Source organism: Cyprinus carpio, chromosome B10 (genome assembly GCF_018340385.1).
Source record: "Cyprinus carpio isolate SPL01 chromosome B10, ASM1834038v1, whole genome shotgun sequence".
NCBI lineage: Eukaryota > Metazoa > Chordata > Actinopteri > Cypriniformes > Cyprinidae > Cyprinus > Cyprinus carpio.
This window is the reverse complement of record NC_056606.1, coordinates 15,640,710-15,666,736: the sequence shown is the minus strand read 5'-3', so window position 1 is coordinate 15,666,736 and position 26,027 is coordinate 15,640,710. Positions and strand designations below refer to the sequence as shown.

Below are 26,027 nucleotides of genomic sequence, written 5' to 3'. Positions count from 1 at the left end.
GCAGTGTAGAGAGTAACACTGACCCCTCCTTCTCCTGTTGGTGTGAGCGAGCGGTCAGTCACGTGTGTGTAGGATGCCATTTCAAGCATTGCACTTTCACCAATAAATTAATAGAAAATTAATAATTAATAAATTAAGCATAAAAATTAATAGAATGTGGTCTCACATGGTTTATTTTACCTCATCTTGTACTGATTTATTATAGGCTATTTAATGCATAAATTAATATCAAAGACTTAGATATGCACTCTCTCTGTCTACATGATGAAAACTGGTAAAAACAAACAAAAAATACTAAAACAGTGAAATTCTTCAATAAATCTGAATAAAAATGTTGATCATAAAAAAAACAGTGAAATTCTTCCTAATAAGTGCCACAATTCCAAATGGCAACAATTTTCTATATTAAAACAAAAGTGGTTGAGTAAGTGCATTTATTCAGCAACCACAATCACAAACTATAAAGTCAAAATCTCATGACAGAACACAGACAGGCTAAAGGACACTTTCATTTAAGCCGAACATCTCACATGAAGATCTCTAAACTCCAGCTTACTTGTTTGTCTGTGTTTTCAGATCATCGCCAAGCGCTTCTGAAATGAAGAGCAAGCACATGCACATGGTTGCCAGATTGCAAAAACTAAGCAAAACACCAGGCAAAAAACATATCCTTCTAACAGAGAAACTCTACATGAAAGTTTGCATAGTAGAGGCACATACATCAGTCTGCAATAATATTTTGTCTCCTTTTTTTTCCGACGAAAATAAAAAGAGATTTTGGTACAGTTTTCATTTTCTAAAATATATTTTAGTCTCAAATTTTTTGTCAACGATATTTGACCTTATTGATTTCGTTTTAGTCATGGGGAACAAAGCTTGAACGAACATTATTTGCCATAGTATTCATTAATGGAATTAACAATAGTTGCCACTATGTATTTCCCAATAATATGTCTTAGTAACATGATATTTTAATGCTTAGTTTTATGATCACAGCTACATAGTTTTTTTATTGTACTGTATATGTATTTTTTTAAAATTTATATACACTGTATATATCTTATACACTTGTGAATCACATATGATTCAGTAGGCTTTGTTGGGTTAAAAATTGCTGCATTTTTATAACGTGAGTCATTATAAAAAGATGCAAACTCAAACAGTTCTGCAAAAACGTGTTCTGTGTAAATGGCTTCTAAGAAATGCATCTCATTGGTGTCTCGTGACCCTAAACCTGCATCATTATAAAGGGCTTCCTTAGTCTAGTTGTTCCAACAACCCTCAGACAAGCCAACTGTAAAATGATTCTTAAATCGCAACCTTACGTGACTTATTTGAACGCTGTTAGGAATGTAATGGTGAAAGGTAGTTTCTGTGTGCGTAAGAGATTTGTGCGGTTTTGTCTGTGTTTGTTGCATTATAGAGCATGTTTGCCAGTAAGGTCTTCAAACTGAGATAAAAGCTGTCAATTTTAGGTAGTCAGGCCTGGCTAGTGCACTTCCTTTGGCTTAGACTACAAGTCAAAGAGGACAAGTTAAACATGCTGTACTTAAAAGAAAACAGAAAAGAAAAACAAAAGACATTTTCACTTCATCTTCTCCATTCATGTTCAATAACGAGTGTATTTAATTCATTAGGCCACTGCCGAGACTTCCTTCAAAACAAAAAACAAAATCTTGAAAATTTTGAATTTAACATTCAATATTCATTATATTTTATACTTTTTTCCATCAGAACAAAAAAACAAACACTCATGTTCTTCTGTTGTTTAATATTTTTCATATGGATCATCCAGAATGCTAGTTTGGAGATTTGGACACAATCATTGGGGCTTTCAAAACAGAAGAACTCAAGTATTTAACTTGTATATGTGTGAATTTGTGTGTTGTCTAAATGGTTCATCTTCCCCTAGAGGGCAGAAGTACTGAAGTGACCAAACCTCAGTGAGTCTTCTGAAGCACAGCAGCACTCCAAGAACAGATTACCTCGTCCTGAGACGCTGCATAAACAGAATGGTGAAAGAAATATTACAATTAGCACTCAGTTGCCAAGCTAGCGAGCTATCTTATTTGGCAAGGAGCTCAGCAGGAAGGGCAGCGCTGGGAATTAAACCCAGAGAGGGTTGAAGATTATTGGGGAATTTGGAGTGGGAATGATGAAGGTCTAGCATTGTGCCCAGTTCTTTGCAAAGCCAGGAAACTTGGCTGTATCAGTACTGCTGGATGACTTGATCTAAATCAGTTTTTAATGCGAATTTTGGTGTGCTTGTGATTGTACCATTTGATAAGGAGACATTGGTTGCACTTATTCATTCAAAGCTTTTGGACTTGTTGAGGTACTGAGAGTCAGCCTGCGATTCCACAAAAGTTAATTAAAACTCATACTAAAAATAACAATTTTGTTAATTGTAAAAAAAAAAAAAAAAAAAAAAAAAAAAAAAAAAAAAAAAACAAAGTTAAATGAAATAAAGGCAACATTTCTCATTTTGATTTACAAAAATAACTAAAACTAAAAACAAAATAAGAATTGATAAAAAAAAAACTTATATGGACATACAGTATTTTAAAAAACAAAAAACTACTAAATATGACAAAAACATACAACAAAATTACTTAAACTTTAAATTAAAATTAAAATATACAAATAAAATTTGATTCAAAATATTAATAAATACTAAAATAAAATAACAGTGATTTATTTTGTTTTATTTTGTATTTTCTTTTATTTTAGAGAACCAAATGATGATGAATGATTACATATTTTCAGTTTCTTTTCTCTTTTTAATTTGTAGTCCTTTTTAATGTATTTATTAATTTGTGTATTTAGTTTAGTTTTAATTTTTCCTAGTTATGTCAGTTTTTATTTTTATTTCAATTGACAAAAAATATTTCCGTTCAGCTTTTTTTCATTCATGATGATAATACTTCTTTAAACACTTATGTATTTATTTTTTCTCTTTACTGAAGATATTGTGATATCTCAACCAAATGGTTAATGTTCTTGGTTATAAAACATTATCTGGCAATGAAACACTTTACAGTCAGCCACACACAAGTGTTACAAATTTAAAAAAAAAAAGCGTTTTAATTGAAAGATTGATAGGTGAGTAGGAGGTCCTATACTATTGTCCAGGAGGGTTAATGTCACATTAATTGTTTTTTTGGCAAAATCACCATATGATCAGTAATTTATAAAGATTTATCAGTGTAGATTTTACAACAGGTCGTACAGAGAGAAAGCTGATTGGATTAAAAATGGCTTCTCTGTGAGCTGTGTTTCTAAAATTTCTACATTGGCAGTACACTCTAGACACTATTGACGCACTTTTGCTAATGTTATCGCTGCTTTAGTGCTTGTGCTACAAATAGTCAAATGCATTTTCAAACCTACCATGTGCAGCTTTATGTGTACAATATGTTTCGTTCCCTAAAGACATTCAGGTGCATGTGAACTTTAGCTATAAAGAGGTGAGAGATTCTTGCTTGCCATTAGTGTCATAACTGTTATCTAACATGACTTTTCTGAGATGGAAACCATATGAACTTTAGGTGAGAGAGGAGATATGCATGCCAACACTCACATTTTCATTCGCTGTATCACACATGTAGTAAAAGGCCACTGGGTCCTGTATGAGAAGTTAACTACTACTATTACATACCTAACTTCCTGTGTGAACGTTTTTCCTTCATGTGAGCATTAACAAGTCCACAACAGCGCTTTGTGAACGAAATCGCTTCAGTGTGATTAATCGCTCAGGCTAAGTGGCTTTATTTGTGTATATTAAGCAGGAATTTCCATATGTCACATTCAGCATTTACCTCCATCAGACTGTGTACTTAACCTCAGAGTATGAGCCGGGAATGACTCTCTCCGTTAGATGTGGTGGTATTTTCTCGTACACGTTCGTCTATGAGTGATTTGTTCACTTCTTGTTTTTTCCACCCCCACTAATTCCTTTTTGTATGTCCTTCATTAACGATTCTTCTCTTTTTTTCTTTTTTTCTAGCTCTTAACCAAGTGTTTTCCTGTTAGAATGCAAATTTCCCATGACTGTGCTTTTATCTTCCTCGAGATGAGCCCAAACACTGAGAGAAACAAGAATAATAAAGCTGCATAACATTATTTGGTTAAAAATGATCCAAAATCAATTTTTGAGCAAGTACATTTTTGAGCAAGCCAGTGTTCTAAACTATTGCCTTACCTTAGCCTTATTCACAATGGTAAGCTTATAATAATGTTTCCTAATTTGATTGGCACTGGTAGGTTTTCGCAGGAAATTTTATGTCTGTAAACATAAAGAAGGAGTCCCAGCTAGGCTATATCGAATGTGATGATGCTGCAGGTAGCGGAACATTTTTACTGCCTTTTCTCACAGCAGCTGGAATAATTAAAATTTTCATTTTGATGCCGGATTGTAATCCAGAAAGGATTATGTGTTTATGAAACACATGTAAGTGAAAATTACATTATGTTCCAGTTTTAAATGTGCATCTGATTACAAATAGCCTACATGGGATTACACAAGTTTTGTATTTTAAAGAGAACCAGTTCGAAGGAAGAATAATTAGCTTCTTGGGTTAAAAATTAAAATATAATTTAATTGTCTGTGTTTGGGATGCAAAGAATGCTAGTTGTGAAATGAGCCTTGGCAAGAGAAAAGAATCACACATTTTATACCAAAATGTAAAAAAATAAAATAAAAAGCTATATCCATCGCTAAATGTGATCATACAAAATGTGGTGGAAATGCTTATAACTTTAAGAATAAATTATGAAGTGTATATACAGACAATATTAGTAGATGATTTAAATAAGCTACTTATTTAGTGAGAAAAGTGTTTTTAGTGCTTTTATTTTCTAAGAGTCCACAAAGCCAAAAGTGGTCATAGTTAAAGAAACACCCAGCTAAATCCTAACTCAGTTTGTCATTGAAGGCAGCCCATTGAGTCAAAAAGGCTGACTGCTCATATTTACTTATTTACTCTCCCTCCTTTTAATTAAGTTCAGATGAGTAAATAAAAGTGGGAGTTGACGAGTGTTAGAGAGAACTCCCAAGAGAACGGCATATATAGCTCAAACTATTCCCAGGCTATCCCAGGATCCATCCTCCCTGTCCGGCAGACCTGCCTGTGGTGAGTGAGTCAGCCCAGTGCGGTGAGCTGGACCCTCCAGAAAAAGCCGATGTATTGCATACGCGCTGTCCCTCGCACAATGAGAGCCCTTCTCCTGTCGGCCCTCCATAAAAAGCCCCATCTTCACAAACCAGGCTCAGTGAGTCCATCCAAACCAGCGTTACGCCGTGTTTGTTTGCGTAGCCGTGAACCCTGGTCCCCCTAGTTTCACCGCCAAACCAACATCACTGGGGACAAGAGAAGACCTGGAACTGATCAACTCTTTAACCAGCTCTCCATCTCTCCCAAGCCAGACGGCATCCGCTTTCCATTTCAAGGAAGTTTGCTTTAGTGAACTGCATAATGAATCCTGTTTTCTGTCTTTTAGCTCTATGAAAGTTCACTCACTGTACTGGTAATTTTCATTTTCCTATAGAGGAAGTCAAAATGAGATTTTAGCAAACATATGTTGGTTATTACTGTACTAAGTGCCACTCTGTATGCGAAGCAGGCGGCTGCGTAATCGTCGAAAATGTGGTTTGTATTTTAATACATTTAGGTGCCATTTTAGGTTTATGCGTTGTCTCAACTATAAAAAATATCATTTTTTAACCCAATTTATTTTTCACATCTTGACCGCAGAATTGTTTTTGGCAAAGCATAAACGGGCTGCTCTAGCAAGGGGACCACCCTACGCTCTCAGAGGTATGGGAACGAGGCCTGCAGACCCAAATACAGAATTGATTTATGGATGAGGGAGGGAAAAACAGATTAACGGACTACTGGACTCAACTAGTCTAGATGAAGAGATTACATCCCGCCACTGCACCTGACGTGTGGAATTTCAGAGAAAAAGACTGATTATTTGGTTTGTCTCAGCAGCTTTGTGTAATAGCGCTCCTTGTAATTGCATTGCAGTGCAGGTGCACATTTTCGCTGTTATCTTAGGAGCGATTTGTTTTCCATAAGTCATCAGATGTAATAAGCTGAGCTTCCTTCAGACCTGGGAAGTGTGTTACACCTCATCCATTAGGACTGTACATGCCCACCCAGTCAGTAATATAGCATTCACCAATTATTCTAAGATAACAGGTGGCTGCTGTATTTCAAACCCAACTGGAATTACTGATATTAATGCAGCCAGTGATGAATGAATATGGCACTCGTAAAGACCTAGAGAAATGTTTTCTTTCGTTCTTTCTTTCTTAAAAAAGATGTCTGTTTTGTTGTCAAAATGCAGTTTTTGAATGTTCTATTCATCAAAGAATCTGATAGAAAAAATTTAAAGAATATTAAGCATTAAAATATTAAAATCTTACCAACCCCAAACTCTTTAATGGTAATAAAAAAAAAAGATTAAATAAATTTTACATTTCTCAATTTTCAACTCTGTTCATTTGTCTATTGATTTATTGATACGTTTTTCTATCTTCCATTCTTTCATTCATCCTACCTTCCCTGATTCGATTCTTTAGGTCATGTTTCCATCTCCTTTCAAACTTTCTTCATCATAATTTACTCCTTACCTCCTCTCTCCCTCTGTCTTTCTTCCTTGTTCTTTCTTTACAGTCAAGGACCAGTTGGAGCATTGAGATAAGCTTTGATACTGTGCCCAGTATTTTGCAGTGTGAAGCACTGTGCTCTTGTCCAGAGTCTGTTAGCAAGTGTTTGCTCCTCTTAACTGTGATGTTCTGTGCAGGGACACATGATTCAGATGTCCTCAGAGATTCTCAACTTTCTCCTTTCTCATAGCTTTATATATGATCCCAGTTTCTCCTGGCTGATCTCTTGGCAGAACAGCTCATTTTACTAGACTTCACTCTTAAATATAACCCTCTCATACAACATGTCTGTGGAGGTTTTCCCTATTGGGAACGGTTTCATAGTTCATGTTTGTCTTTTTTGTTTTATAGGATTTTAGTTTAATCCACTTCAGAAGCATCATATGCCCCTTCATATTTTTGAGCCAAGTGGGTTTTCATTACGACTTTGAGATTTTTAAAGGGTATTTTATTTTGTTTTATTTTAGTAAAGCTATCTCTAAATGCTTTACCTGTGTCTGAGTAGACTAAAGGACTGCCACTGATGACCAATCAAAAATAGGTGCATGATGTCCCTGTCATACTGTACAGGACTATATGCATGTTGGAACTTCTACATCATTGTTTTAGTTATTTAAAGTCACTGGGCACCAGTGCTGGAGTCATTACAAGGTGGGCCCTTGACTCTTAATTTAAACCTTGCAATTGGTCTGGTTTTAAACTGTTACAGCACATGCAGTTGTGGTTGTTCGTCTGTCTGGTAACATTATGTGTTTTAGCACACACTCCTCCTTTACTTTTACTACTCCCACTAGCTTTAGCTTTGTGTGGTCTTGCTTCCTCTTGTAGCTTGTTGCTGTAGCACCTACAGCAGCCTGCGGAGAAAGCTGGAAACCTCTGGGGGATGCCTTCCAGTACTCATAAAAGCTGTATCACACCGCAAGAAATTACTGAGCATGTCACCACAAGGAGTTGCCCAATTCTTGCCTATTAATGTAGCATCCAACAGCCAACCGTAGCTCAAATCTGTGTTTTCTTGACTGGTTTTCCATATCTAATTATGCTATCACTTACTCGCCCTCTTGTCTTTACAAATCTGTATGACTTGTTTTTCTTCTGTCAAATGCAAAAGTGTACATTTTGAAGAAATGTACTGCTCAGTTGTTTGCATACAGTTACAATGAATGTGGACTGAAGATTAAAAGCATGCAAAAGCACCATGAAAGAAAATAAAATAAAAGTACTCCATACAACGTGGGTACAATATTCTACTGTATGTCTTCTGAAGCCAAATGATAGCTGTTTGGAGCAGACCGGAAAGATTAAAAATTGATTCATTAAAAAATTGATCACTCTTATAAATACACCAAGGAGAGCAAACTTAGTAGATTTTCTCTGAATAATGTCTTAAATTGTGGTTTGTTTCTTAGTTAAAGCTATTGTATGGCTACAGAAGACATGGAATATAGCTTGCATAGACCACTTGCTTTTGTCTCATTTTTTAAGCTTGAAAGCCTTCAAGTTTAAAAAAAAAAAAGTAATTTGGGTTTGGAACAACACATGTGAATCAACAATGACAGGGCCAATTTATATTTTCTTTAAAGGAAAGTTCTAAGACAGAGACCTGAGGCACACCACTCTTTCTGCCTGGTCTCCTTTTAATCCAGCTATAGAGCAAATTCAAAATCTCTTCCTTTCTCCATTTCTTACTCATTCATCTATTAGTGGATTCTACATTGGCTGGTGACCCTGACTGTCTGTGTGGGTCTCTCTCTCTACGAGCTTTTGGACGTATGTAAAGCTCAGAAACAGTGGCCTACTCTTAGTCTGGGACTTCAGCCAACTTGCTGTGATTTAAGAGTGTATCTGGGGCTGTTGTTTTGTCTGTCATTGTCCTCCTGGTAACCCATTCAGCGTTTCTAAGCGAAGAGAGGGGGACAGATGGAAAGAGGGAGTATAAAAAGAGAGCAACAGGGAGAGCCCAGAACCGTTAGCACTCGCCACCTTCACTTGCTCCTGGTTTTATAAGCATACCTCTGGCTAGCCTCCTATGGCTTTATGAAACACTTAAATGGTTGTAATTGAATTTCCACGGTTTTAGGTCAGCAGCCAGGGGTTCGCCTTGCACCGCAAAGAGGAGAGAGAGCCACTAAATATATATGTGCCAGAAAAGGTAGTCCCCAGTCTCCAGTGGCCCACTAACGATGCGGGTATGTCTCAAGGGTACTGTATATATTTGTTTGTTTGTTTACTTCTCTATGGAAAGTAAAAACGCCCACAAACAGATGAAGAGTTTCCCTTGAGTCCTGAGTCTGATTGTGAGCCAGAAAATTGCTGAAAGCCATACTAGAAGAGCCAATTCTATAACAACAGTTTATTTTGTATTCCATGCACTTTTTTGCAAGTTAAACTTGAATTTATGATCATTTTGGTGAAAAACTAGACATCCAAGTCTGCAAATATATGATCTTGAGGAGAATACATATCATACTTTGAGCTTCATACAATAGATTCCAGGTTTTTCAGGAACATGTTCTTTTGAAACCATCAGGCCTACATCTGCCAAGCCTTTAGCTCTGCTGACAAGAACTCTTTACCAAATAAAAATGAAAAAATGTTCTCACAGACCCAAGAAAGTGTTGGCGGACAATCATCGTCAATGACTTAATAGCCAGGCTACTGTTTCCAGCTGTTTTTAAATTTAGAGTAGTTTACTTTGGTGTGAAGTCTCTATTGGCTCTATTTTCGCTTTTCCAATGAAGTGTTCTTTTTTCTTATAATCGATAACCTCTGCGGCCCCTTGTAAGTTTCTTTTCAAATACAGTTTTTATATTGACTACTGACAAATTACCTGTGGGGATAAAGAAAAAAAGACAAAAGTGGAGAAGTCGTCATGTAGTCTGAGGGGTTTATTAAGTTCCTGTTATTCTCCAACTGTGTTTTGAGTTGTCATCTTATCAAGACATTGTGGTGACGTAAAGCTGGCTGCCATTTTTCAGAGCTGTCAGTTGTCGCACTGCAGGAACAAAAATACTGCGTGGAAGTTGGGGCTCTGTTCCACAGTTGAACCAAAGAATTTTACAATGAAAATCTATTTCTTGACTGTTTCAAGTACTGTTTACCTATACACATAACAAAATCCAGTTTATTCACACACAGTGGTCCAACCAACCCAAAACATACTACTGAGTATACAAAAAGCTAGCTTGTGCTCTGGCACTGAGAATTGTTTGCTTGGCCCATGTATTGCAAGCATGTGGTTCCATTGTACATAAATAAGTTCACCCAAAAATGAAAATTCTGTTCCTTATCATTTTGTAATCATTTACTTAACTTCATGTTGTTCCAAACCTCTAGGACTTTGTTTTTCTGTGGAACAGGAAAGAACATATTTTGAAGAATGTCTCAGTTTGTTTTGTCCATCCCGTCAGTGAGGTTTAGTGTTGGTTTTGAATGGACAAAATGCTTCAAAACATCTTTTGTGTTCCACAGAAGAATGTAAGTAAATGATTAAAACAAATTGGGGTGACTGTCACTTTTAACTTGTATTCTTGTTACTTTGACTGTAATAGACCTTTTGGGGGCGATAGAGTTAACTTCAAATCGAACCAGATGTGTTATTTAGGTAGCTTACTTTAGACTAACTTGCTCAGCACAATTCTCTTGAAACTATTGGTCCACACTGTAAAAATAAATAAATTCTAAACTGTTTTTTCAGTAAATGCACCTTGATAAAGCAAGTCAAAAATAATACTGTCAGATAATACTTTCAGTCCGAAAGAGAAAACTGACCATAGAAGAATCAAGAAGTCATCAATAGACATTTTTGTAGGTCATGAATTGCATTGACGTATATAGAGCATGTTTTGACCTGAAATTCAGTGAATCATGGCTGGAGTCCTTCTTGAAGTAAAGTGAATTTTTAAAGTCTTCTAGATTGTCATCACGGTGGTCACAGAGCACATCCTTACAAAGGAGATGTCAACTGGTTTAGAGATTAGAAACCGCTACATTCGGCTGTCCTCTGTCCCAGCTGCAGATTCTGGGCAAGTTTTATGCGTTCAAGGTGGGAAGACTTGTTGTTCTTCTTAATTCACACCAAAGCTTTGTGGGCTGTTTTAACGTGTCACGCTTAACTTGCTCTACACATCTGCTGGGTAATTCTCCCTTGATGAAGGTAAACCATCTCCCAGAAAAACAGACAGGAGAAAAAGCTTGGTTCCATCTGGTGGAGATTTGAAAAAGATGAGGATGAGGGGGAAAAAGAAAAAGAGCGAAAGCCTGATGTTCTGGTAGTTTTCAGGCCTGTGCTGGCCATTTCTGAAGCATCTGGGTTTTATTACTAAAGATCTGCAGCTTTTCAATCTCATTTGGGCACAATGCATGAACTGCTATACTTTGAAGAAGATCTTTGGAAGAAACAGACAAGAGCTCAAATATAATCTAGCTTTCTTCTTCCATCATAATTTATCCTTCATCTTTCTTTATTCCTTTCTCTCTTTTGCATTCCCTTTCTGTCTCTCTCTCATCCTTCCGTTCACATACACCCCTTTTGTCACGTGGTTCCGGACTCTCTCGGGGCCCATAAAGTATCACTCAATTAAGAAGGATCATCTCCACCATGCGCCCGTCCTGTCAGCCTGTATTACTGGGCCTGGAAGGGGAATGGATATTTTATCAAGGATTTTGAAAACCATCAGTCATGAACTTCACCCCCGGAGCTTACGGAAATCTGTGGATCTTAGCGAAGGGAATGAAGTGTTTGGTGATGGGGTGAGGCCTACCGGTTCCCTCTTCTCCCAGGGCCCCTGTAATGGTTTCACAGCTGATGAAAAAGAGTTAACTGGCCAGTGAAAGTGGCTGTTAAATAAACACCACTGAAGTTTAACAGCCTAGAAATGGCTTAATTTGACTCTCTCCCATGCGGACACACAATCCACATGACTCCTGACACCTCTATATCACCACTAATTGGTGTTAGATGTCACTCAGTAGTTGAAACATCTCTTTTAGACAAACAAGAGTTGTTAGGCATCTAAATGGCACAGAGAAACTAATTGGCTTTAGCACCAATTACCCTGTGCCTTTTTGCTAGTGTACAATGGTGATAAAGCATGCTCAAATGCTCAATCATTCAGGCCTGAAGACACACGGTTCCCATGATCTTGGAAAACCTGGAAATGTAGGGATGTTTAAAAAGCATGCACAGGATGTGGAGCCTTCACTTCATTTGGTTTGCTGTATGCCTGTTACAACAGTAGTTTTCTTCGAGACATCTCTCTGTATGCTTATTCTTCCTCCTTATGCCTATTCTTCCTCTTTGTGTTTTTTGGGTTTGACCTCTTACACCCTCCATTAATTTTTTTTTTCTCCTGAGGAGGTCTTAACATTCCAGTTATCCAGTTATTCCATTTAACTTTCTGAAGTGTTGTGCAAGTGAGCTTCTCCATCTTCCTGCCAGAGGGACAGTTCCCACCTACAGCCATTAATCTAGAGAGCTTGTCCTCCCATTTATAGTCTCTAGATTTAGGGCTGCTATGCTTTATAAATCTGCCAATTTTCTGTATATTGCTTAATTTTTTTTTCATCCATATAGGCAAAAAAAATTACAAAAACGACTGTAGTTTTAAAGTTAAAGATTTTTTTTATTAATTAAAACTTTAAATGAAAACTTAAAGTTTTAATTTAAAATATTTTTATTTATTTGTTTGTTTTTCCTGTAATACATACATAAAAAAAAGAATGACTCTTGAATGTCAATTTTAATGAACACAAACCATATCTTAATGTCATGCAGAGTTGTTTCTCAAGAAATTGTATTGTCCCAAGGATTTTTAGATATTTTAACTAGAATAAATATATATATATATATATATATATATATATATATATATATATATATATATATATATATATATAATATGGGATGTTAAATAAAATATGCATAGTGTGTGCATACATTATAAATAGACTTTCTATGTTTTTAAACTTTCTATTTTTTAATTGATTTTAATAATGTCATATATCATATCACCTTATTTCTTCCAATTCAGTGCTGAACAGTTATTCCTTTTCTACTCTACATTTTTTTCGTTTTACGTTTCTGACTTATCTTAATGTTTTGATACATAATTTTGCTTGAAACACAGTATGTTTTACAATGTGATGTTCTAAAATATTCTGCAGCTTTATTATTAACACTCAAGTTTATATAATTTATGAAGTTAATATATAATGCAAGCAATCATAATGCAAATACAAAATAGTTATTGGCTATTAATAGTGGTAGAAATGTCTATATCACTTCATCCCTGGTTAAAACTCAGCTGGACATAGTCCTATAGAGCAGAGGTATAAGAACATGGTGAGAGCTACAATGTGTTAAATGACTCAAAGAATATGTAGTCATTATGCACTGGCTCCTTCACATTCTCCTCATTAGTCTGTTCCTGCTCAGAGCTGCTGGCCAAGTCCTGTTTCCACCAATGGCCATTAACCAAATCACCATTAACAGGACACGCAGTGGGATTTGGCCTGGAAAAGTAGGTGTCAGAAGCGGAAAAATGCAGGACGTTATTCATAATTTGGGACTTTATAGTAGTCGGCTCTGTTTTAGTTTTCGATCCGAACCAGATTCACATGGGCTCATTTCGAATTGCTCTCTGAAGTTGCAGCCAGGGGCGAGAATAATGGCCGACTCTGTTTCAGACGTGGAGTTGATCAGAAAGTTTAGCCCTTAATCTCAATCCTCCCTCTTTTTTTTTCTTCCTCTGTATCTGTAGCTTTCTTCTTGCTCTTCAAGAAGTGGAGAATGGAAACTTTGTGTTTAGTCTCTGCCATCTCTAGGTCTGCCCACGAAAATGCCCACTTTTGCTTTGTGGGAGCAGGATGTAGTCAAAGCGGTAGCATTAGGAAACTGATATCGGCTTGCCACTTATCTCGGTCTCTCAGGGATTAGTCTGTGTATTGGAAAGATCATGGAGTCTTAGCCAGGTATAATTTACTTTCTATTTGATGTTAACCTGCACAAGCTTTTAACTAATCTTTTAAGAGTGATTATGAGCAGGACTGAGAGGAAGAGTCCTAAAAAAATCCCCCAAATTCAACAATTTAGAGCCTATGAAGAGATCATGAGATCCTGGACTCTGTGATACGCAGACCTAATCTGGATATTTCATATATTTTTCACATATGTTTCGATAAGTACAATAGTGGTGTTTGGCAGTGATCTCCATCTGAGGTATTGCTCAAATGGGAATTATGGATGCTTATCTAAAGCTCCTGCTTTTGTTCACGTATAACTGGCTCTTGTTTTTGCCCTTTTCGTTTCGCAAAAGAAAAATAAATTGTTTTATCTTCAAAGATTACACCATACTTCTGCTGGACAAATCCTGGGAGTGTTTTCTTTTTTGAAATCACAGATTCTTGACACAAAAGGCTTTGGAAGAGATAAGTCTTCATTGCTCACTGGAGCTTTCTGGAGTCTCCTAACATCTGTGGGTTTGTTTGAGTATGTGTACAGTATGTGGATGGATATTTGATAGTTGCATAGAAATGCTGAACGGGCTGCTGTTTTCCTTGTAAAAATATTTGGTTTGATATTTGTTCCCATTTTTGATTTTTATTTTTTTTTAATCTGTGATACAGGAGCTTTTGGTGGAGTGTTGTTCTTTCGGGAGGCATAATGTGGATTTTGTGCTGCTGCGGCTATTCTGAAGCAGACCACAATCTCCTGCCTCAGATACTTCAGGGTATCAATGTTGTCTTATCTCAAAGTTCTGGGAAGTCTGAAAATGCTTGCAAAATATGGCCCATGTCTTATAGTACTATATATATCTAGACACGCATAAATTATTTTGTTTTATCAGATTTCTTTTATTGTTTTTTCTTTTTATTTTTCACCTATTTGAACACAGTGTACAGTAAACACACTTATAGAACAATCTCTACACACATCAGCCCCCCAAAAAGTGGCTTTAATAATATACTTTTCATGTGCAATTACCTGTAACTCTCCCATGACCCAGAATCACTTACAGTACTGCTTTTTTGTGTCTTTGATATAATAACCAAAGACCACCCAGCATTAGAAAAAACAACGATTAGAAAACAATAATAAAGGGCCTTATGGAGTTTCATACAGTATCTGTGTTTGTTTTGTCTGTGAGGAGGCACAGATTGACATACCTGCGCTGAGAGATGGCTCTTTGAGCCACAAGCCAGAAATGCTACTCAGGAACGCACAGCCTGGTGTTAAACTCCAAAAAAGCAAAAATAAAAAAATAAAAAAAAACAGATCTTTCATCAACTCAAAACAGGAGGTTGTCAGCACCCTTTAACCTGAACTGCAATTACAATTATAAAACTTGCTATCCCACTATCATTGGTGTAAAATGCCTTGAAATTTCCGGTTTGAAGTGTTTACTGCAGAAATTCCCTCATCTCGGATTTGGAATGGCCTTTTTCAGGAGTCTCTTGGCTTTGATGGATCCTTTGTCTATTGTTTTTAGGGTTATATTAACTGTTTGTCCTGGCAACCGCTCATAACATCACCATAAATTATGTCATAGTGCAGTGGGGCTTTATTTCAACATCAGATTAATTGATCCTAAGCTTTTTTGTCTTGTATATCCTTACAGCCCCTTTAATAATACTCAAGAACCTCTTCATTGACACCAGAAATGTTTATTTGACCTCTTATTACAACAGAGAATCAGGAGGTGTCGTCACCAAGAGAGATGGACAAGAATGTGCACCATTCAGAGCTTGAACACTAACCTTTGACCTTTGCTGAGAGGCTTTTACGCAATCCTCCATCATAAAGTCCCTCAATTAAAGCAGAATAAGAAGGGAGAGCACAATTGAATGGGAGAATGGAGGGTTTATTGCAATAAGCAGTGATTGTGTTCGGCTTGGAGCGGGTTGGGCATCTCACAGAGTTTTTTTCCCGTGCCCTTTATGGAGCCAATCCTCTGTCCCAGAATAACAGGCCCAATAAAGAAACCCTCAAAAAGTTCTATTCCAAATTACAAAGCCTGATTATGAACACGCCAGACTTTTTGGCTGAAATGAAAATGTTTTAATGGCTTTATTTGGCTGTCACACCTAAATGAGTGTTTTTCGTTCTGTGTGGGTTTCCGGAATTAATCCATCTTTCCATATTGGGTTATAAAAGTCGAACTCGGCAAAGAGCAGAGGCGCTGTCCTGTTAATTCCCTTTTTGACCAGACTGTAAATACAGTAATATAGTAAGAAATGCCTTGTAGACAGTTTAAGAAATGTGTTCTGTACACACTTTGTGAATGCTTCAAGTTGTAGACCCCTCATCCCCACTTGATGGGATGAATGGATGTCTTTGTTTGTCACTACAGTGTTAACAGGTTACTCTGACCCCTTAGAGTGCAGTGTTGGTATAGAGTTACCCCACTTTGGGTTAACACGGCCTGGTGTTACTCCATTCATTTAAGTTTATGACTCCAGTGATGGCTCTGGGACCCCTCAAAGGGCAACTGCTCTGACAGGTGTCAGTGCACCCCATGAGGTCATCATAAGTGTTTATACTCTATTAGGATTTAAATACATTCACAACAGAAACTCCAGACCAGTTTCAGGACTTGTGTCATAAGTGCAATGAGTGAAGGGAAAATAATTTGTCTATGATATTATTCTCAGTAAATAGATAAACAGATCACTTAAAACTTTATTGCAAAAAGCAAAAAATGACGAATATACAATTTTTAATTTTTTTTTTTTTTTTTTTTGTAAGTGCTGTTTTCACGAGTAACTAACAAAATACAAGCCTAACCTAAAACACATAATTTGGCATTTACTTGATTATTCTAAGTTAAATGTTCAAAGGAACAAAATTCATAATGTTGACTGTGTATAATGTTCCTTATAACGTCCAGTCATTTACTCTACATGTGCGATTAATATGCACCATATGTGCCTATAGTATTATAACACATAGATTATAGCTTTGCCATTACATTTTGTGACTCACCACTCAGATATTCTCTTATAATGTTATAAGGCCAATTATTAAAAACCATAATCTTTTAAACGGCATCTTATGGATAGGCACTCTCTCCCTGTCTTTTGATATCAACACTTGTACACCATAAAATAAGCAATTATATTATAATCAATGATTGTGCCAGCCAAAAAATTCATTGTTTCAACCTAAAATGTTAACCACTATAAGCTGACAGATTTTTAGCATTTGTGTCTATTTATCAGTACTGATTGATTTTTTTTTTTTTTTTTTAATAATTTTTTTTGTTTTACTTTTGGTTCTGGCATATGAGCACAAAAGGGAATTTTGTAAGGGATTTTACTTGTTGTCATTTGCAATAGATTTTAAATATTTTGTTTAAATATGTGAGCATTGAAAGTATTTTTTCAATATTTTGTCTAAATTTGTTCTCATTGAATTTGTTTCTCTAGTTTATCTAATTTTCTTTTCATTGTCAGTATTTTTTTATATATATATTTTGACACATTTTTCATCAACAGTGTATTTTCAATATTTTGTCTTAATTTGTTACCATTGCCCATATATTTTTCAGTATTTTGCCAAAATCTGTTGCCATTGATGATCATTTTTCACAAATAATGTGTCACTGTGTCACTGAGGAAAAAAAATCTGCATGTTAATCAGAAATTCCCTGTCAGTCAAACTCTTAATTACTAATCATATAACTTGACTTGTAAACCAGTGGCTGAGACTCTACACTGTTGTAGTTGTAGATGCCCAGTCTATATCATCACATTAAGAATGGCAGACATCTAAACCCTTAAACCCACGTGAGGAGGTCACCTGGCAAAGCCTTTATCAGACAACCCTTTATTGTATTATCGTATGAAAGAACGAAAAGTATGCGTATGTCTGAATCTGAAGCGTGTCAGTCTAATTATAGTCCTGTTATACAGCGGCATTGGTGTGTGTGTGTCTGTCTCACGAGGGCCTGGAAACACAGCGGGCCCTTGTTACCGGTGGTCTCCAAATTAAATTTCCCATTCGTCTCAGTAAGCCTTTCCCGTAATTATGTAAATATGTTGTCTCTGTAACGTGTCCATATGATACTCAATAAAGTGTAAGGTTGAGTAACACAAGAGCTGGAAATGATTTGAATTAAGCTTGTTGGCATCTGGCTAAATCTGAGCGGTACGTATAACCACACCTGTGTTTTATTATTATGGGATTGGACGGAAAGAAAGGAAGAATGGAGGAAGGAAAATAAGTATTGGAAAGAAAGGAATAGAAGTGGTAGAAAGTGTTACAGAGGGCTTGAGATATAAGGGTCAAGGACTGGGAAACCTGAGGTGACATTAAGGCCTTATGTCTCCTTCCTCTAACCGTATGTGTTTTCCTTGGCTCTCAATAGTAGTAGTGTGAATTGGCATGGGATTATTTGTCAATCAAGAAAACACATTTTGGTGTAATCCCTCTAAATCCAATATTAAGTCCTTGTTAAAATGTTCTGTTCGCATATTTGCCGACCTTTTCAACAGCTGTCAACAGTGTCGAGGAAACTAGGCTTAAAGATTGCAACACTTGTTAAAGCATGTAATTAAGACACTTGGACATTGTGTTGACTGACCAACTGTATTAAACTTTACTATTTATATAAATATTTAGGTATATGTTTACATATATAATAGATTTTATGTTTATATTCTATTATATTATATGTGCACAATGTTGTGTAAAATGTATTAATTTCAGCTAGTTTGTATACAGTTCGTTTTCTTTCTGAATTGTATTACATCTCTATACTTTTTTTGTGTATGTATCGTATTGCAATGGCAATATTATCCACATGTTAATCTGATATGTGAGATTTCGATCGGTTTAAAAACTGGCAAGATATCTAGATGGAGAATAGCTCAGAGGCATCTTCATGGCCACACTCCATTGAGAGTTTTCATGGCTAATTTTGTTAGCGTTGCAGCCAGAGTGCCTAGCATGTGTTTTCAAGCAGTCGTTGTGGTTTACATAAACCGGTTTCATTTTGTATTGGAGACTTCAACTGCACTGCGAGGCCAAAGCTTTGTGTTAAACAAGTGGCCAAGCCTGAATGTCAATTCAGAATTGTTGCTTAGACGTTTGCTGATGGCTTGGGTGTTTTGGTTCATATATTTACACTCCCATATTGGCCTCAGATGCAATGAGGAATGTTTTGAGTGCACTTTGAGTTTCTTTTGATGTTTCAGAGCAAGAACCTTGCCCCCACCGAAGCCAAGACCTCAAACATCCCCAGGTTGTATTTACCTTAAAATACTTAGGAACATATACTTGGGGTGTGCATTAGCCCCAATAGCTAAAATATGCATACCTTTCTTGTGAATAACCTGAACAATATGGTGCCTTTGTGTTGTACCATTTTATGTAAGCATGTTCCCGATCCCGGGTTGGCCTTGGAGCCACAATGACTTTGGCAAAGCGAGTAAGAATCCAGAGTAACCCAGATAATGATGAGTTATATTAAGGCTTATCAGTACGACATTTAGAATAGTACCACATTTGAACTATAAGGAACTGCCAGCAAACAGAATTATACAGGCATTGGGCCAACCTAAAGAAGGCCTCTCTCTTTCAAAACTTCCTAAAATTCAGGGTTGGAGTTGGAGTGGCAAATACCGAGTGGTCAGAGCCAAGGCTTGTCAAAAATGTTCTCCCTGATCTATTAATCTGCAAGCAATGGCCCTGCAAGTAGTCAAATCTTTGGAGAAATCTCTTCGGAAATGCTTTCTCTTCAAGGTTAGAGCTAGAACACCATTTTTATGGACCTTGTTTCTTAAACAACAAGAGTGGACTTTATACCTTGCATATGATATGAGAACAGGAAGTTAGATCATAAGCAAAAACCTAATTGATAACATTCAAAAATTGTTCATTCATCACAGCCTTTGAGTGATTTTTGCGTGTCTTTATGTGAGTCTACGCCCATACTTTGGTCCTGGCCTCTTTGTATCTCTGACCTGGGTGAGTAACATAAGGGTAGCACCTGTGCCGGCCCCTCATAAGCAGACTAATAGAGGACCATCTGGGGCCCCTGATTACCATCCCTTGGGGGGGCAAGATCTCGGCCAACCAGCGAAACAATTCCCCATTTTCTCATTTTTACGAAACAGGGCAAGAAGGGAATGTCTTCATTTATACATAAAGTACTCGGTTTCTATTGTAATTTACTGCAATAGCTCACTGCGTTGGTCCGAATCTCAGGAATCTCTAGAGTTTGGATCCCTAGTTGCTGCTCAGCCATCTATGTTAGTAAAAATACTCTGCTGATGAAAAGATATGGCCTTGCAGATTTCCGACCCTCCCAATCATCTGCTTCAGTGTGTTGTCAAGAGATTCCAGGCGCCCCTTTAGATTGAACTGTTGTGACTCTTTTGATGACAAAACCCTCATCAACACAACCTCTGATGGAACAAAGAGGCTTCATTTGGGACACAGTTTTCATACCCTGCATCAATTCTAATTTGCCTCAGAAAATGAGACCCTCTTTAAGCCGTTAGTATGTAAGTAAATTGGCCATGGCAGAAGTGAGGAAAAAATAACAGGATGATAGGAAAGAAAAGGAAAATAAAACCTCTTAATTTTAATGCATATGATGGAACACAAATACAGCTGGGATTCCAGGTGGAAGTTCCTTTCTGTTAAATGTTTTTGTTATTTTGGATCTGTCATACACAGTGGAATGAAAAAGTCCACTTTTCGATTTCTTGTATTTTTCGCAGTTTTTTCTTTATTTAAATATATTATATTATTACATTATATGAATACCTTTTATTAACTTCATATTTTTAAATATTATTTTGTGTTTTTGTATATTGTTTTATATATAATATATTTTATATATTATTTTGTTTTTATTTTGTAATATAATACATTTGTATTTTTATATATATTACTTTTATGTCATTCTTAAAATATTTTACACTGTAATAATTTGTTTTTATAAAATTATTATTATTATTATTTAGTTTTGCATGTTGAATTAAGAATGTCTCCAGTCTCCAGCAATTCAAGTTTTGTAGCTCATCAGTTTTAAGTTAATGTAAAATTTTGACAAAAAACATCAAACTTGGAAAATGTAACTTTCTGCCATTTAAAAATTCTATAGCTCCACATTTGCATGCTATTAAGTTTGACCAGTATGTTAGAAATGTTGAAGTCATGACCGAACTCATTCCAGAGCTTCTTGTGTTTCTGGGACACCAAGAACCATTCGTTTGCTGTGGTATCCCATGCACCTTGGAAAACCACCTGTCTTTTATCCACAGCCAATCTAGACATTTCATTTATGTGGCTGTTCTCATCCATAGAAGAAATTCAAGAACCTTGCTTAAGTCAAGTCTGGAGAATGTGTGGTATGAGTCTGGAGCACCTGGGTCAAGATGGAGACACCACAGATGAGAGTTCCTACTGTATATCGCTTTCATTCATACACAGCATGCATCCGCAACTTTTTTGTCCAATGCCACCATCAAGAACCAGCAGAAGAGCAAACAACAACCAAAAGAACTTAAAAAGAAACTAGAAGAATGGCCTGTATACCATTCACTTTTCAAAAGTTAGTTCAGTAGCTCTCACTTACTTTCACATATCCCTGCACTGCTATGATGTTTATCGAAATCCTCACCAAGGTTTTAAATCATAGCAGATACCTCCGTCGTTACACCAACAACACATTATTCACCCACAATTCTCTTTGCTCTGCATCTGTCAACACCCGTTCTGATTTAGAGCTGTCTGCGGCGCAAAAAAGAAACTGAATATACTGACGTGTTGGTTTCTCTCTTCTTTCGCACATTTCCAAATCTCAGTTTGCGAGAACCCCGTGCCACCCGCTGCTCTGTTTGTTGCTTCAACTAGTCAGCAGGTCAGGCTGTCTCTTTTAATTAAGACCGACGTGCCGATCCGTGCGCTTCCAAGTTCCCCGGGACGTTCCTTCTGTCTTCGCCGATGGCACATTTTCAGTGGGCTGGATATTTATTTGTTTGTCCTCGAGCTCAGGGAGGGAGAAAGGGCAGTTGTTTGCTTAAAAAATACTTTATGTCCAAGTTTATACGATAATCTATCCCAGCACTCTTTGCCAAAAGCAATTCACAAACGCTGCAACTCAAGCTACGGCGTAATGCAAAGCACACAAGGGAAAGAGGAGCGCGCATACCTCCGTCATGCAGCACGCCAGCGAGGGGCTCGCGGGCCAGATGTGCTCGGCTCTTAAACACATGTAGCAAAAATTGTAAGGATGAACAAAGGCAGTAATGAAATCAAATGTGCATGCCAAATGCCTTTGACTTGCAAGATTGCAGGAGCAGATTTCTTCCCATAATGCATTGCTTTGTAGGGGCAACCTGCCCCAGGGAGTGGGTGGGTGATTTTTAATGACTACTAGTTGAATTATTGACATGCTACTTGAGGTTTTACGGTGTAAGACATATCTTGCCTTTTGTCTGTTTATATGCTCGTATATGCGTGAATAAAAGGGATTTTGTTGTTTACGTGATATGAGAAGGGTTGGCGTGCAGATGGAGGAGGCACTTACAATGGTACTCTAGAACACACACACTGACGCAACCCTACTGTCGAAACAATTGCGATTGTGCCCCTTTCGATCCAATGATGTCATCATTCCGCTCTTCCTTGAGCTTCATATCAGGTTTCGGATCAGCACCCTTGGCTGCATTTCAGTTGTCAGTTTTGAAAGAATTACAATCCTTGAATGAATACACACACAAATGCTCTGTTCCAAAACTAGTGTGCTGCCTACGGAGACCGTATGTTGAGGCATCATGAGCCCGTTCCCAATGCAAAGTCAGTCAAAGTAAAGGCAAGCTAATTATGTTATTTTCTTTTGGCTAAATACTAAAGCAGCACCACACACATCTTTCGCAGAAAAATTGATTCAATAATGCATTGCAACAAGCTCAGTGAAATAAATCAAAGAAGGCAGATGAAGTTAGAGAAACATTGATTATGAAACAAATATACCCTACCATTCAAAGGTTTGGGGTCGGCAAGATTTTTTTAAGTGTTCTTGATGGAACTTGTTTATTCTCACCAAGCTTTCATTTATTTGATCAAAAATAGAGTAAAAACAGTGATATTGTGAAATATTATTGTAATTTCAAATAACTGTTTTCTGTGTGAATTTATTTTAAAGTGTAATTTATTCCTGTGATGGCAAAGCTGAATTTTTTGCAGCCATTACTCCAGTTTTCAGTGTCACATGATCCTTCAGAAATCATTCTAATTTGATGATTTGGTGCTCAAAAATGTTTTTTGTTTTTATTTTAAATTATTTTTTTAATCAGTGTTAAAAACAGTTGGACTGCTGTATTTTTTTTTTGTGGAAGCAGAGATAATTTTTTTCACAAGAACAGCATTTATTTGAAATAGAAATTCATAACATTATAACATATTTGCTGTGACTTTTGGTCAATTTAATGCAAGAAAAAAAATGCAATTTAATGCAAGAAAAAAATCTTGACCCCAAACTTTTGAATAATGTAAATTTAATTCCATTTTGAAAAGTACTGATAAAAAATATGTGATTAAAATCTTTTTACAATAGCTCTGTTCCAAAAACCTAGTGCACATTATGCTGCCTACTAAGGGAGCATTATAACCGGAATTCTCATGCCACATAAATAGTGTTTTTCATTGAAGACTCAACAAAACTGATTCAGTAGTTTTATATTTGCATTTTGCTAAGCGGTGTGATACGCTAATAAGCATAAAAGTAGTTTAGTACTAGTTTAGTACTCACAAATATTGGGAAGAATAATACATTTTTATTTAGAAAAAACTATTTTAACTTATTTTATTTTGAGCAAATATTTCCATTCCGCATTTTAGAGCTTATGCATTGCGTTCTGGAAACACTATTTATCTGGAAATACTAGCTGTGTTAAAATTTCTCCAAAATACAGTATCTTCTGCCTGCAAAGCTAGCATTTCTCAGGTTTTGGAACAGACCGATAGACTACTCATCGGGGAATCTCATCAGACAAACTGATAATGATCGTCTTCTTCACCACAAAGCAAAAGCCAGGTTTCCCAGCATTAGAGACGGATCGTAAAAACATTCACGCAGAGTCACCGCTTTACGAGGGGGTCGGATTGGATTGTTTGTTTGGCTGTTCAACCATGTCCGTCCTACTTCATTTTCAGTTTCACTTTTCTGGAAACTCTCACTGACTTTTGGTTTTAATCTAATCAGTATCTTTGTCAGAGAAACACTGAGCAAATATGGTTTTAGGCAGTTATCCAGGCATAAGTGATGCATCCCGTTCTGATTCTAATACGGAATGCTGTTGCTGTTGGCACATACTTCCAAAGTCCTTTTTCCTTTTGGTCCACATGCGGATCCCAGCACATGGTCATCTGGTCAAAGCCAGTGGTGTACTTTTATCCATGAATGAATAAGGCTGTTAGTTTTGTGTGGAATTGACCATGTCATCACCAGTGGAAATTTGGAGCAGTGCCCTCTATAAAGAAACAAAAGGTAGATCCCAGGGGTCCTTTATTGAAAAGAAACTACACATGCTCAGTGATGTCAAACTGCTCTAGGGAGGCAAACAGAAATAGTACAGTGAATACAAAGATTTGGGTATCGAAATGATGTTATACTGCAAACTAACACTACAATATATAAACTTTGTATTGGTAACATATTGGCTAAATTTATATATTTCTTAATCATATTGATTGATACCAAATGTCTATCTTTTGATATTTTATATTCAATTGTACATTTCCCCTATTTTTACTTTTTGATGTAAACACTGTTGAATGTGATTTTTAGTAAAAAAAAAAAAAATCATACTGTACATTAGGTTACTTGTAGCATTTAGTTTTTAAATTAAGTTTAGTTTAGAGATTTTATTTTATCATTATTATTTTTTATTTATTTAACCATTAACCTAAGACCTTTATGAGGGTAAAGATTAAGGGCCAGATTTACTAACAGCTTGCACCAGCACGAACCATCTTTTGGCATTAAAATAGTTCTGTCAGGATTTACTAAAGATGCGCAGTGAAGAATTAACACTGAAAATGCATGGACACAGTTATTTTTGCACTTGACCTTATTGAATATGCATTTGTAGGAGTTTCCCTTTCAGACGCAAAATTCATGGGAGGAGAATATTAAAATGAATCCCGCAATGCAATTTACTAACGTTTGCGCTCATTAAATTACTGGTCTTTGCACCATTATTTAACTCCCAAAAAAAGTCTTAAACTATTTTGCACCTCTGTCATCATTAGTAGATCACCCGCACCTGATGAGCATCGGCTCTGCTAATTTGCGCTGAATTTTTTTTTATTGCATTGGTCGATATGTAAATGAGATGTAAAAGTCTTTATTTCTAAAAGAAAAAATAATAATTGAAATATTGTAAAAACATTTAAGAATAAAATCTCTATAAAATAGAATTAATTTAAATTACATATAGGATTTTTTATTTATATACTTATTATAAAATTTTATATATTTTATTTTGTCCCCCAGTAAAGTTAACAGACGCACACATCTTGCTGTGTCTATTTTAAAACTTATTCGGTTTTGGTAGGTTGAAACGGGATCCAAGAAGTTAATATGCTTTGTTTTGTTTGTTCTTATCTCTATTAGCAGCAACTATTTTTTTATATAGTTTTACAGGTGAGCTAAAGAATCTTTTTTTTGTTTTTTTTTGTCTGTAGCAGATCACTAGTGAACCACCTAAAGGAAATGGCTTTTGCTCCATTTTGTCATTAGTTATAACCTAATCCCTTTTCCAGAGTATTTCCGTCTCTCATTTTCTCTCTCCCCTCATATCCCTATTGAATTCTTGGCCTGTAGGAGTGCCATAGTGGCAGCAGTATCAGTTGTAATTGAAATCACATGCAGATCATCTGTCACTATGGTGTTATTATGATTGATCAGGTTTTATGAAGACATGCGGAGGGTGCTGCCATACAGCCAGATAAACCAGATGTTTGTCAGGGAGTGTCCTTGATACATTAGTTCCCCTTGAGTTATTTTTACATTTTACCTCCAAGCCTAAAGGGGGTGCTCAGTTTTTCTGAGAATACTGATAAATTTTTTCTTGAGGAGAGCAAGAAGTGCATGTGCATGTTTTTTTCCTCCCGTTTTTCATTCATTCCAGATGTGTGCCATTTTTCTCAAAAATCCTGCTTTTTGGGAAGAGTAGTGTGTGCATGTTTTTTTCCTCCCGTTTTTCATTCATTCCAGATGTGTGCCATTTTTCTCACACTTCCTTTTTCTTATCTTTGTCTTTTCCCCCTCCCACATCCCATCTCCATCTGTACATACACACATGCTGTATTATTGTAGGTGTGTGTTGGTGTTAACAT

General features: G+C 36.4%; 1 protein-coding gene across 1 annotated transcript in view; it reads left to right on the top strand.

The window, feature by feature from the left end:
* The window catches only part of uvrag (UV radiation resistance associated gene), a 98,545-nt gene that overhangs the window by 62,142 nt on the left and 10,376 nt on the right, over positions 1–26,027 (top strand). The gene's annotated exons all lie outside the window — the stretch shown is intronic.